The sequence below is a fragment of the Cornus florida genome, unplaced genomic scaffold (genome assembly GCF_030987335.1).
Source record: "Cornus florida cultivar Cherokee Brave unplaced genomic scaffold, ASM3098733v1 CherokeeBrave_3.0.0_Hap2_Chr01, whole genome shotgun sequence".
NCBI lineage: Eukaryota > Viridiplantae > Streptophyta > Magnoliopsida > Cornales > Cornaceae > Cornus > Cornus florida.
The window spans coordinates 64,064,640-64,079,226 of NW_026775571.1; the positions used below are offsets into that span (position 1 = coordinate 64,064,640).

At 36.4% G+C, this 14,587-nt stretch overlaps 1 pseudogene; it reads right to left on the bottom strand.

Moving 5' to 3' along the window:
* Positions 1-733: 733 nt before the first annotated feature.
* LOC132283630 (small nucleolar RNA R71) lies at positions 734-832 on the bottom strand (annotated as a pseudogene).
* Between the last annotated feature and the right edge of the window lie 13,755 nt (positions 833-14,587).

Below are 14,587 nucleotides of genomic sequence, written 5' to 3' on the forward strand. Positions count from 1 at the left end.
TGTTTTGTTGTGCATGCATGGTCGTAGATCATTGAAACCTACTCTTGTCCATCTTAATTTTTATCTTGAATCCGTTGTTCGAACCCCTAGGGGAAGAGGAAGTTCTAGTCAATCCATTTCATCAATGGAAGTACATAATGAGGACCATGTGGAGGACCTTGGTCACATAGACCAATAAGGTATCCTCCACCCCAATGTGCATCATGATAACATGCAAGTACCATTAGGCATGTCGATGCCATTCATTCACCCACCACAACAACAAGGCCAAGTTCCATTGGGAATGCTAAGGCCAATGTATGCTCCACAACCTCCCATAGTTCAAGGAAATCAAGGTGCCCATGTTGCACCTCCAATTGCTAATCCTCCCCTTACTTTAAGAGATCACTATGTGCCTAATGAATACAATGCACCCACATGCATTCAATTGCCACCATTTAGAGCACACCACTATGAGATCAAACCACAAACCATTCAAATGCTTCCTAACTATCAAGGACTTCCAAGTGAAGAACTTATAAGCATTTGGATGAGTTTCTTGAAGTATGTTCCACCGTGAGATACACGGATATGCCAGAACAGGTCTTAAGGCTTAAAATTTTTCCATTCACCCTTAAAGACAGGAAAAATATTGGTTTAACAATCTTAGGCCTTTTTCAATAACTTCTTGGGCAGAAATGCAATAAGAGTTCTTGAAGAAGTACTATCTAGTTTCTAAGACTAATGCCATGAGAACCTCAATTCGAGAGTTTTCACACGGGGATGGGGAAATGTTCCATGAGGCATAGGAAAGATTCAATGAATTGCTTAGGAAGTGTCCACATCATGACATGCCCAAATGACAATTAGTTCAATATTTCTTTGAGAGCTTATCCGACAATTATAAAGGCATGGTTGATGCTTCCATGGGTGGCTCTTACATTGATAGGCATGAGGATGACGTATGGCGTCTTTATGAGAGCATGAGTGAAAATTCTTTGCATTGAACTTTATCTTCTAAGAATGGTAGGAATTCAAGTGGAAGGAAGAGTGTTTGCTTACATCAAGTTAACCATTTCAATGAAATAGCCGCCGAGATGAAATCCTTATCTCAAAGGTTTGATCAATTCATGATTAACCAAAGCTCGGCAAATCAAGTTTCTTCCATCCCTAACCATTCCCATCATACATCCAATGAATCATGTATGACTTGTTCAAGTGTTTTACATTCTACTTCTAATTGTCCCCATGGACATGTGCAAAGTGAGCATCATGAACAAGTCAATACAGCTTTTATTAATTAAGGGAACAATCCTTATGGCAATCACTATAATTCTAGTTGGAGGAATCACCCGAGCTTCTCTTGGAGAAACCAAGGGGAAGGTTCAAACCCTTCCCAAGGTGGTTTCTAAGGGAAGTATGTTCCGCCTCCGATGCAAAGCCAAAGTTCCCAAGGATATAGACCATATCAATCACAAAGAAATCAATTTTCTAATTCTTATTTCCCTAATCAACCATCACATTCTCAAGGAAATTCTAGGAGTCCCGCTTTTGAAAAGAAAGTTCTGACCGCTCTAGGCACTCTAGAGGTGAATACTCAATTGCTTTATTCTCATTCTCAATCTATTGCTAAGCTAGAAACCCAAGCAAGGCAAATAGCTAGTACTTTAAATGCTAGAGAGAAAGGGAAAATGCCTTTGAATGCCCCACCAAAGCAACAATGTGTTGTGGAGACTCATTCCTCATCGGAAAGTCTTATAATAGAGCATATCAATGCGGTGACAACCTTAAGAAGTGGGAGAATCATTGACAACCAAGTAGGTGTGTCCAATGAAGAGAGTGAACCGGTGCAACCAAAAGTTGACACCCGTCTCATTTCACATTTTATTCCTCCTTCATTGCATATGCGTGATCATTCAAATGAGAAAGTGTCAAAAAGTGATTTGCAAAATGATTTGAAAACTTCTTGTATTGAAGAGACTTCAAAGAAAATTTCTTAAAAGGTTTTTGAGCCAAGAGCTCCATTTCCGGATGCCTTAAAAGGATCCATTTCAATTGACAAGCAAAAGGCCAAAACAAATGAAATTTTGGATGTGCTTAGGCAAGTGAAAGTCAATCTTCTGCTTTTGGATGCAATCAAGTAAATTCCGGCTTATGCCAAGTTTTTAAAAGACTTATGCACCTAAAAGATGAAGAACAAGAGCTAAGCACCTAGGAAAGTGGTCTTAACCGAGCAAGTGAGCTCTATTTTGCAACATAACACTCTTTCAAAGTTCAAAGACCCCAGTTCACCTACTTCTTCATGCATTATTGGTGACCATGTCATTAATCGGGCTCTCTTAGACTTAGGAGCAAATGTTAACCTTCTTCCATACTCGGTATATGTCAAATTAGGCTTAGGAGACTTGAAACCGACGTCGGTGGTTTTGCAACTTGCCGACCGATCCATCAAAAAGCCTAGGGGTGTCATTGAGGACGTATTGATCAAAATTGATAAATTTTTCTTCCCCGTTGATTTCGTTGTCATTGACACAGAACTGGTCCCGAATCCTATGAGCCAAATTTCAGTTATCCTTGGCCGTCCTTTCTTGGCAACCGCGAATGCCAACATTAATTGTAGGACGGGGATAATGAAGATCTCATTTGGCCACATGAAGGTGAAGTTGAGTATCTTTAATCCAACCCCCAATTCATTTGACAAGCATGAAGAAATAAATGTTGTAGAGAAATATCATGACCATGAATGTGAAGGAATAGAGTCTGTGTTTGAAACCAAAATTTCAAAAAGTTTATCTTCAACCCTGAATTCCAAGAAAGTTATTTCAAAATCTTTTATTGAAAGGGCATGGAAGCCCAAAGATCATTGTGACCAAGGACCAAAAATTTCTTTTGAGCCTAATCCAACAAGTTCTCTAGGGAACCATTTGTTGGTGGAGTTCAAAGTACTTATCACCCCATCAATGAGGGGATGTACTACAAGATGTTTGATTTGGGCTAAAAGAGCCCAATGTCTTACTAGAGACGTTAAAGACTAGTACATTTCGTAGGGTGTCACAACCCTATTCCTCCCTCATTTCTATTTTAAATTTCATTTCTTGCGAAATCTATATATTTGCTTTAGGTTCATATGCATTGCTAGGAACTATGATTAGGATTGCATGCACTTTCATGTTGAAAATGAGCATTTTGCATCAGTTCGATCGATCTCCAAGGAGGTTCGATCGATCGAACTCCATACCTACATCCATACCTGCATCCAATCACCTCTCTGTCCAATCGTTCGAAGAAAACCTGCATATTTCAGCTCTCTGTCCCATCGTTTGAACTTATTCCTAGATCGATCTTTAGTTCTTCGATCGATCCAACTTCATCTTGGATCAATCTGCAGTCTTAACACTTCGAAAAATTTTGTACCTACATCCACCCTCTGCAAAAGGCCTCTTTGTCCCATCGATCGAACGTGTCTGTAGGTTTTTGTTGTTCGATCGATCGGAGTTCTTTGGAGATCGATCTTGGAGAGTCTTTGATTTACTGTTTTGATTTAAGTTTGATCTTTGTTTTGAATTTGAAATTTAAAAAAAAAAATCCCAAAAATATTTTCTTTTCTTTTATTTCATTTTATATTTCAAATATTCCAAAAAAAAAAAAAATTAAAAAAAAAAATTCATAATATATATATATATATATATATATATATATATTATTTTATTTTATTTTATATTCCAAAAATATTTTATTTTATATTATTTTTGTTTATTTTTATTTTACTTAGTTTTATTTTTCAAAAATCCAAAAAAAAAAATTCATTTTTCATTTTTAATTTTTAAAAATTCAAAAGCTTCAAAAAAAAATAATAATAATAATAATAATTTTGTCTTTTAGTGAGGAGAGATCGATTCCAGTTCGATGGATCTGAGATTTCAATTGGATCGATCGAACTGGTAAAAGAATGTTTTTAAAAATCAAACCTAGGGTTATTAGATCAATACCACAGATCGATCTAACACCCTCATCTTCGTCCCTCGCCGCTACAAACTCACTTCCCCACCATCGGCGAACCCTCCGGCAACTCCATCTCATCTCGAATCTCTCTCCCTCATCTCGGATCTCAGATTTCATCTCCCTCTTATCTTATCTCTCGGTTTTGGGTAAGATCCGAGATCCCTCTTTTGATTCAAGCTTTATCTTCATGAATCCATGCTTTATATGTTAGATCTAAGATGTTATGATGATGATTATTGCCATTTTTGAAGCTTTAAAGCTATGTACATATGTGTATATATATGTATATATATATAACTATATATATATATATATTTATTTTGGGGGTCACGGGCCATGGAAAGTGACCAAGATTGTTGATTTGTTGTGTAAAGGGGCCCACGAGCTTGCTCGGGAGGCCCCCGTGCCATCCATGTCACAGATCTGTGACTTTTCGAATTTCACCTCACAATTCGATCGATTAAACTTTTTCTCAGATCGATCTGTAACAGATCGATCTCACTTATTCAAGAATGATCGAACTTGCATCGATCTCACATTTTTGTGATCGACCGAACTTTATAGATTTGCATCACACACTTCACACACCATCTCTTATGTTTTCCACATTGGATGCATTCCATACATATACTGCCTAGCATGCTTCACATCATGTCACTTATTCCTTGTCACTTGCATAAATTCATGTTTTTTATCTGTTTTGTTTATCTTATTTGACATACATTATTTTATAAATTGTGCTTTAATTCCTTATACCAGCACTGACTTCCTTTTTGAGTTTTCTTTTATTTTGCAGGCCATGGCTAGGGTAAAAAATGTTGCTCATAGACATTATCACCGCAGAGTCAGGCGGAGATTAGACGACTAGGCAGGTCCATCTCACGTCCAGGACCCCATTCCCAAGCCAAAGCCAGAGCAGATACAGGACGAGCAAGAGGTAGATACACCTCAGTCTCCATCTACTGACAGTAGACTACAGTCTTCAGCTGAGGCATCTTCTTCATAGGCTAATACAGAGGTTGAGTACATACCATCTCCATCACCACCACCAGCTCAGCCAGTGTAATAACCCGGTCATTTTTCTTTCTTTCCTTTTCTCAGATTTTTACGGATATATTTTTTTTCCGTTGTCTTTTCTTTTCTGTATTCGGTTTTTCGTCGCTTGATGTCGTCACGAGTGCTCTAGAATGATTTCTGAGACTCTTTTCCTTGGATTGACAATTTCCATTGAGGATTGTGTCATTTCCACTTTTTTTATTTTTCTGGACACTATTCACTTTTCGTCTTTTTATCGTTTATCATTTTTCCTTGCACAACCTCACTTTTTGCATTCGGATTTGATTCCAATTTTGCATGCATCCATGATATTTAAATTCCATGCCATGTGTATTTTTACTTTATTAGAAAAGCAAGTTAAGTGTTTACTTTTCTTGTAAAGGGTATGGATGCATAACTTTTTTGTAATATTCTTAACTTGTGGGATTTTAGTGTAATTAAATAAAGTAATTATTTTTCGTCTTAGGGACCATTTCATAATCAAATTTGGAAGACATTTTTAAAAAGGACTTTTTTGTAATTTTTGGAAAATGTGACAAGTGTCACATTCTCATGGTGCCACTTGTTGGCATTGGGGTGAAGTCACTTGGATGCATCATCTTATGACATTTGAAGGGTGGAGATTCACCCACTTGTTTGCCTAGGATTGGTGCACTTGTTGGCTTAGATGGCTGACAAGTGTAGGCTTGAGATTAAGCCTAGGAAGGAACCTTGGATTTGTGACAAGTGTAGGTTCACAATTAAGTCTTGTAATTATTTTTGGGCCACTTTGGGATTATAGTTTTAAAGAAGGGTTTCTTGTACAATTGACCAAACTTGTATGTGTTAACCATGGTGTAAGATCACATAGTGAGTGGAGGATTTCTATTTCCTCCACTCACACTTCATTCATTATTTTCATTATCGTCCTCACCAAAAACCCTAGCCTCCATAGATGAAGATTAAAGCTTTAAGCTTTGACTTTGATTTTTAAGAGCCTTCCATTGATTTCCAATCTTAACCTTGGGAATACTTTTTGTTCCCCTTATCCTCCTCTTCATAACCCTTGAAGGGTTTGCCATTTTGTGTTGATTTGCCTTAGATTCAAGAGGAACAATCCTCTTATGAGGTAAGGGGTGTTATAATTTATTACCTAAGGGTATTCCTTACTTTTGTAGTGATATATAAGTTGCATGCATGTCTTTTGTTAATTTGAGAAATTAATGATTTGTCTTAGCTTGCATATAACTCACTTTAGACTTGGTATATGGCATGGCCATGACATGATCATTGCTATATATTAAATTGGAATGATTTAAATGAGTTTTCAAATCTAGAGATTAAATGAATTTAATTTGATTTAAATTCTAGTTAATTGTGTTTTGCTTGTATTCCATTTTTGACTTGATATATGGTATGACCATGACTTAGTGCATGACATATATTAATTTGAGATCATTTGAATAACTTTTGAAATCTAGAGATTTAATTGGCTTAAATTAATTAAATTCTATTTGACGATATCTTGCTCATTTTACACTTTTTATTTGATATATGTAATGAGCATGCTATGTTGTTTAACATATATTAATTAGAGATTATTTGAATTTAATTTGAAATTTAGAGAATTTAATTATTTTGTTTAATTAAATTCTATCTAGTGGCTCCATGGATACATTTGTGTTTTAGAAGTTGTTACTATATTGAAATCATAGACTTCGACTTGTTATGTATTCACTTGGTTATGTTTTGAGCATTTGATAACATTGTTGTTATATTTATATTCATGAGAACATGTTTTCTTTATGGAATATACTGTTGCCTTGTGTAATGAATTGCACACTTTATAATTGACATTATGTATGCCATTTTAGAATTGAAACTCTAAGGCATGGATTGTGTGGTTTCAACCTACTTGCGCATAGAAGGTGTTTTCATGCATTATATAAACTACGTATAAGTTGTGAACTTATTTGGTTTATTTTGGAGTCTTGGGACATTGTTGTTACAAGTGACATGGCTAGAGTTTGGCTTTAGTGCGGGAGGTATGAGTTCTTCCCATTTATAGTGCGCACTAGGGTGGTCTTCCCAACGGGTTAATGCCTGGAATAACCGTTTAGGTCTTGGCTTTATCCAAGGCATGATGTCCAAGTCTTCCACTATTTGATTTCGTATTCAATTCCAAGTTGACAATCATGTTTAATTGTGACTTGTGGTTTTGGTTATTGGTGATTTTGATGTTGTTAAGTACATCTATGATAAATTGTTATATTTAGTTGTTTTCGTATTTTAGATTTTAAGTTGATAACTTTGAGAATCTATATGTTATTGCTTTGTATAGCATGCCCTTATGTTGTTTGGGATTGCATGCATGACGTGATTTATGCTAGAAATATTTTAAGGTAGCTTAGGATGCTCCCTAAGTCTAACCTTTGAGATAAACGTTAGGTAGTATAACCCTTTTAAATTGTTTCAAGTCAATGTAAAAATCTCTAAAGAAATCGAGTCATGCATGCTCATTCTCTACGAGTAAACTTTTTACTCACAAAGATATCCATGGTTCGTGATATTCATCATTGTTTGGATGATTATAAACTTGAAGGTTTTTAATTCTTGTAAAGGTTGGCTTAAAACGCCACTTGTAGCCTTATATATCAAAATGTGTATATTTGATTCCATATATGTAATGTGTATATAAGTACACTCTTTACAATATATTTGACATGTATGAGATGAGGCCGGAGGCCAATGACATGTAATTTGCATCCTATGTAATTTCGACTTCATGAAATATTATGAAAATATTGAAAAATATTGAGTTTTTGCTTCACCATATTTGCATTGGGTGTGGGAATTCTATTTTGATTCTTCTATAGGGTCTCATTAACCATGTATGAAGTGTGGCCAAGGGTCAAATGATATTTTGAAACCATTTCATAATTTAGAATTCCGAGTTTTCATTCCAAGTTCCATTTTTGTCATTTTGGCAGTTGGGGGGTCAGATTTTGCATCGGCTATATTTTTAAGCCGTGGACCATTGTAGCACATCCTATTAGGTAAGTTACGTTTATGTGCTTGATCATTTTCAAGAAAAACTTCTTCTTTGGTGAAAGGAGCTTCTTATGGACTCATTTCGCATCTTTATTGCATAATCTGATCTAGGGGCATTCTAGACTTTTATTATAGTTTTATTTTCTTCTTTCAACAAGGTTGAATAGAAAACATGATTTTAGGGAGGGTTTCTTCTTTATGCTTTTTTAGAAAATGTCGTCTTGGTACCGAAAATTGTTTACGAAGTTCAACTTTCAGTTTTGCATTTAGTAGCTTTTTGGACCCTCATGACCTAATTTCATGGAGGGGCATTTTGGGCATCTTACAATGAGTTTTTTTTGATTCATTCTGAAATTTCATGTAGAAAACTCAATTTTGAGGGGGGTTTTCTTCTTTATGTTTTTCCAAAAAATGTCATCTTCGCCGTCAAAAATCCATTTTTTGACGAAAAACCCCTGCTGCCAGGTTTCCTTGTTGACCCTTTTATTTTTTTGCTTCGTAACCGGTTAGAAAGGGTCTCCTTAACAGTTAGATGTACTTGGGCAGTGTTGTGGTCATGATTTTTGGCCTCCTAACTGGTTAGGAAGGTGTGGTAACCGGTTAGATGTTCTAGGGTTGGCTCCTTTTGACCTTTTTGCCCCTTCTTCTTCCGTTAGCCATATCTTCTTCATCCGGACTCCGAATCATGTGATTCTTGAGTCTAAGTTCACTAATTTTTCATTTTCTTTCCAATGGTGTGCTTGTTAGTACCCAATTTCATGTTAAAAATGACCATTTTGCCCCTAGGTTCATTCTTGTCCGTTTTTGAAATGCCGCTTCCGCATTTATTTCTTTTGGGTTTCGTGACCTCGTTGAGGGTCACATTGGTGTCTTAGATACGTGTTGTATCTCTAGAGACCATTGTTTCATCTTTTGCTTTTGCATTCTGGATCCAGTTCGGGTCAACACAGGACACACTAGGTTGAAAAATCCAAGGTTGTTACAAGTGGTATCAGAGCTCCTAGGTTTGAATACCTCAGACGACGGGTTTTAGGTGCATATCATGCTTGTGTTACCATGTTCTATGTGCTTATATGCTTCATGATAATATGCTTTAGTTGATAACATATTTATATGCCTATGTGCTATATGCGACATGTCATTGTTTAACATGATTTTTTTCTAATGTAAAGAGTATGACATATGATGTATGCTAGATTAAATTTGTATATGCATAATTGTATTGCATATTTGGCATGACACGAGATTGGTCATTGAGGCACGAGTTGAGGTTAATGGTGATTGTAGTCACAGTTTCTTGGTAGTATAGGTTGTTGTCGACCTAGCATTGGATTTGAGGTAGGTCGTAAGTCACCTTTTGTTTAGGCTCTCGTGAGGTGAGTTATTTGGCATTGCTTTAGTGCTAGATTTGTTGGTTTTGGGCCATGATAAGGTTATGGACCTCTTAGGATCCTTGGTTGATCAGGATGATTCCTCTGGGATTGCAATTTTCGTGGGCGGGTACGTTTTGTGGGCAGATGCATGGCACTGTCATCCTACCGTACTGGCTAGCTATAAGTGTAGTTCGGATGGGATCAATGTTGGTTTTGTTTTGATAGGCGTTGTCCTTTTGATCGATGATGATAGTTGTTTTGGAGATCAGTCGTAGTGATTGTTTTGGTTGTTGTTGTTGGTATGGTTATAGTTACCATTTTCTTTGAGTTCTCCTTACGTGATGATGCTTTTAGGATCAAGTCGATTGATTAATGTTTCGGGTAAAGAGAACATTGCACTATTAGTGTCACTTGTAGTGTCACCTTTAGGTTCGGAGATGGATTGTCAGAGTCTTACCTTTGTGGTAAGGGCTCACGTTTGTTTTGAGACAAGTTCTGGTCGCATTGATTTTTGGAGTCAGTTTATAGCTAGGACTGATCTTTCCTTTTACCTAGACACTCTAGGACACGATGCCCATAGGGTTCATTATTGCATCATTTTTATCTTCTGTAGTTTCATTTACTACCATGTTAGTAGTGTGATTTATGATGTTGTGATACATGAGTAGGTGGAAGTGTGTCCATATTGCTTTCTTGTTGTGTGGCATTAGCATACCTTATTTATATACTTAGAGATGCCATGTTGTTACTATGCTTTACTGACATGCTTTTGTGTTACGTGGAGACTTGCTGCATGTACCTTTGATTTTATCTATGTGAGTAGATTTATTTATTTGGTAGTTACATTCCTTATCATATGCATAACTTCTATATTTGGTTTTCCTTTTTTATTTCTTTTAGTCGCACGTTGTTTCTGTGTCAGTTTCTGCAATGGTTTCGTTGTGAAATTCCTTGTAGAGGGATTCTCCTCTTTTCTTGGTTCGAGTAAAGGACTTCACAAGGAGTGAGTCTCTTCTCTTTGTTGCGTTGCGCAAGGTTTTGGGGTTTGGTCAGTCCGTGAGGATCACCATTGTTGTCTTAAGTCCTTGGTGAGGATTTGGTTGATTTTGGTCGACTTACTTCCGTGTAGGGGGTGAAGTCTTCGACCTCATTGTCTTTCCTTTGGAGATAGAGTCGAGGTGTTATCCTTCTTAGGACTAGTGGTTCCCTTTCTTTTGTGTCTTCCCTTGGGGATTTTTTATCGTGGTTGTTGACGGAATTGAGGTGCTCAGAGTGAGTGGATTAGTGTGAGATCATTTTTTTTACGGGGACGTGTGTCCATTTGATTGAGGATTTGTTTGATTCGTGAGGTGAGTTCGATGCTCTTTGAGAATGTCTTTTGGAGACTTGTTTCAATTTTGAAAATCTTGATGTTGTTGACTCTTAGGAGGAGTTTTGGAGGATCGTTGTTGAATATGGCTTATTTGTGGAGTTTTCTTATTGGCTTGTTTGTGGAGTTTTCTCGTCCTAGTTATGACTAGGCATAGTTTTGAGGAATCGTAGTTCCAGTAATTGATTGTGGATCAAAATTGAGAAATTTTGATTTAGCTTGGTAATGCCAAGCATGGTTGCGAGAGATTCGTTTTGTGATCATAGTTGTCAGGATTTGATGTGTGTGCCACTTAGTGGAATTATATTTCGAGGATCTAGTTATCCGTGATAGGGATTTTGATCCAATGTTTGATTACGATGAGTAGTCTTATAGTTGATCTATTTCAGGATGATATCTGGGATTTTGGAGACACTATTTTGCTTATCAGGCTTTGGATTCGTGATTGATGTTGTTGATAGTAGTGTTTTGAGACATTAGAGTTGTTGGTTTTGTTGCATTGAGGATTTAAGGCCTTAAGCGTAGCGGTACCTATGGCATTGTTTCAAAGTTTTGGGATTAGCCAGGATGGTCCGGCCGAACATCTTTGGACCATATCTCAACTCTCACAAATTGTTGGTCTCCGTAGTGCTTTTGGTAATGATCATTTTTGACATTGATGTCATTTGTATCGAGAGGTTTCATGGGTAGACTTAGTGGGGGCAGGTTATAAACTAGTGCTTTATACTATCATGCTATCGTGCAAAGTTGTGTGTTGTGGGCGGGTGCTAGTTGCCGTCCATGCTACCTTACTGACGAGTAAGTGTGGGCGGGCACTAGGCACAATCATTGTTACTACTCATTTGAGTACGTCGTGGGCGGGTTCTAGTCACTATTCGTACTGCCACGTTGTCTTTGTTCAGTACTTTGAATTGATACGTGGATATCTTGGAATTCTTTTGGTGGTTGTTTTCGGATCCGTATGATGGTTTGTCAAGAGGGATGCTTGCGGTTGTGGTCTTCCATTCCTTTGTTTGACCTTGGGTTCTGTGTGTGAGTTTCGTCTTGTGGCGTGGCCGTATGGTCACTTTTCTTTTGAGGGGTTGTCCTGTCGTGAGCACGTAGGTGTGAATGACATTGGTTTGTACGTTGTCTTTCAGTTTTGGGATTGCTTTCGTAGCATGTTATGTGGGATACTCGAAGATGTACTCCATGGTTATCCTGGGCTTGCCTTTTGTTTCATTAGGGTTGGATTTCGGGAATGAAATTCCTTTAAGGTGGGAAGATTGTAATGATCCGGTCATTTTTCTTCCTTTCCTTTTCTCAGATTTTTACTGATATTTTTTTTTTCCGTTGTCTTTTCTTTTCTGTGTTCAGTTTTTCGTCACTTGATGTCGTCATGAGTGCTCTAGAATGATTTCCGAGACTCTTTTCCTTGGATTAACAACTTCCTTTGAAGATTGTGTCATTTTCACTTTTTTTATTTTTCTGGACACTATTCACTTTTCGTCTTTTTCTCATTTATCATTTTTCCTTGCACAACCTCACTTTTTTTGTTCAGATTTGATTCCAGTTTTGCATGCATCCATGATATTTAAATTCCATGCCATGTATATTTTTACTTTCTTAGAAAAGCATGTTAAGTGTTTACTTTTCTTGTAAAAGGTATGGATGCATAACTTTTTTGTAATATTCTTAACTTGTGGGGTTTTAGTGTAATTAAATGAAGTAATTATTTTTCGTCTTAGGGACTATTTTGCAATCTAATTTGAAAGATATTTTTAAAAAGGACTTTTCTGTAATTTTTGGAAAATGTGACAAGTGTCACATTCTCATGGTGCCACTTGTTGGTATTGGGGTGGAGTGACTTGGATACATCATCTTTTGACATTTGGAGGGTGGAAATTCATCCACTTGTTGGCCCAGGATTGATGCACTTGTTGGCTTAGATGGTTGACAAGTGTAGGTTTGAGATTAAGCCTAGGAAGGAACCTTGGATTTGTGACAAGTGTAGGTTCACAATTAAGTCTTGTAATTATTTTTGGGCCACTTTGGGATTATAGTTTTAAAGAAGGGTTTCTTGTGTAATTGACCAAACTTGTATATGTTGATCATGGTGTAAGATCACATAGTGAGTGGAGGATTTCTATTTTCTCCACTCACACTTCATTCATTATCTTCATTATCTTCCACACCAACAACCCTAGCCTCCATGGATGAAGCTTAAAGCCTTAAGCTTTGACATTGATTTTTGAGAACCTTCCATTGATTTCCAAGCATAACCTTGGGAATACTTTTGTTCCCCTCATTCTCCTCTTCATAACCCTTGAAGGGTTTGCCATTTTGTGTTGATTTGCCTTAGATTCAAGAGGAACAATCCTCTTGTGAGGTAGGGGGTGTTATAATTTATTACCTAAGGGTATTCCTTGCTTTTGTAGTGATATATAAGTTGCATGCATGTCTTTTGTTAATTTGAGAAATTAATGATTTGTCTTAGCTTGCATATAACTCACTTTAGACTTGGTATATGGCATGGCCATGACATGATCTTTGCTATATATTAAATTGGAATGATTTAAATGAGTTTCCAAATCTAGAAATTAAATGAATTTAATTTGATTTAAATTCTAGTTAATTGCGTTTTACTTGTATTCCATTTTTGACTTGATATATGGTATGACCATGACTTAGTGCATGACATATATTAATTTGAGATCATTTGAACAACTTTTGAAATCTTAATTGGCTTAAATTAATTAAATTCTATTTGATGATATCTTGCTCATTTTACACTTTTGATTTGATATATGTAATGAGTATGCTATGTTGTTTAACATATATTAATTAGAGGTTATTTGAATTTGATTTGCAATTTAGAGAATTTAATTATTTTGTTTTATTAAATTCTATCTAGTGGCTCCGTGGATCTATTTGTGTTTTAGAAGTTGTTTCTATATTCAAATCATGGACTTGGACTTGTTGTGTATTCACTTGATTGTGTTTTGAGCATTTGATAACGTTGTTGTTATATTTATATTCATGAGAACATGTTTTCTTTATGGAATATACTGTTGCCTTGTGTAATGAATTGCACACTTTGTAACTGACATTATGTATGTCATTTTAGAATTGAAACTCTAAGGCATGGATTGTGTGGTTTCAACCTACTTGCGCATGGAAGGTGTTTTCATGCATTATATAAACTATATATAAGTTGTGAACTTATTTGGTTTATTTTGGAGTCCTGGGACATTGTTGTTACAAGTGACATGACTAGAGTTTGGCTTTAGTGCGGGAGGTATGAGTTCTCCCCATTTATAATACGCACTAAGGTGGTCTTCCCAGCTGGTTAATGCCCGGAATAACCGTTTAGGTCTTGGCTTTATCCAAGGCATGATGTCCAAGTCTTCCACTATTTGATTTCGCATTCAATTCCAAGTTGACAATCATGTTTAATTGTGTCTTGTGGTTTTGGTTATTGGTGATTTTGATGTTGTTAAGTACATCTATGCTAAATTGCTATATTTAGTTATTTTCGCATTTTAGATTTCAAGTTGATAACTTTGAGAATCTATATGTTGTTGCTTTGTATAGCATGCCCTTATGTTGTTTGGGATTGCATGCATGACGTGATTTATGCTAGAAATGTTTTAAGGTAGCTTAGGATGCTCCCTGAGTCTAACCTTTGACATAGACGTTAGGTGGCATGACCCTTTTGAATTGTTTCAAGTCAATGTAAAAATCTCTAAAGAAATCGAGTCATACATGCTCATTCTCTAAGAGTAAACTTGTTTACTCA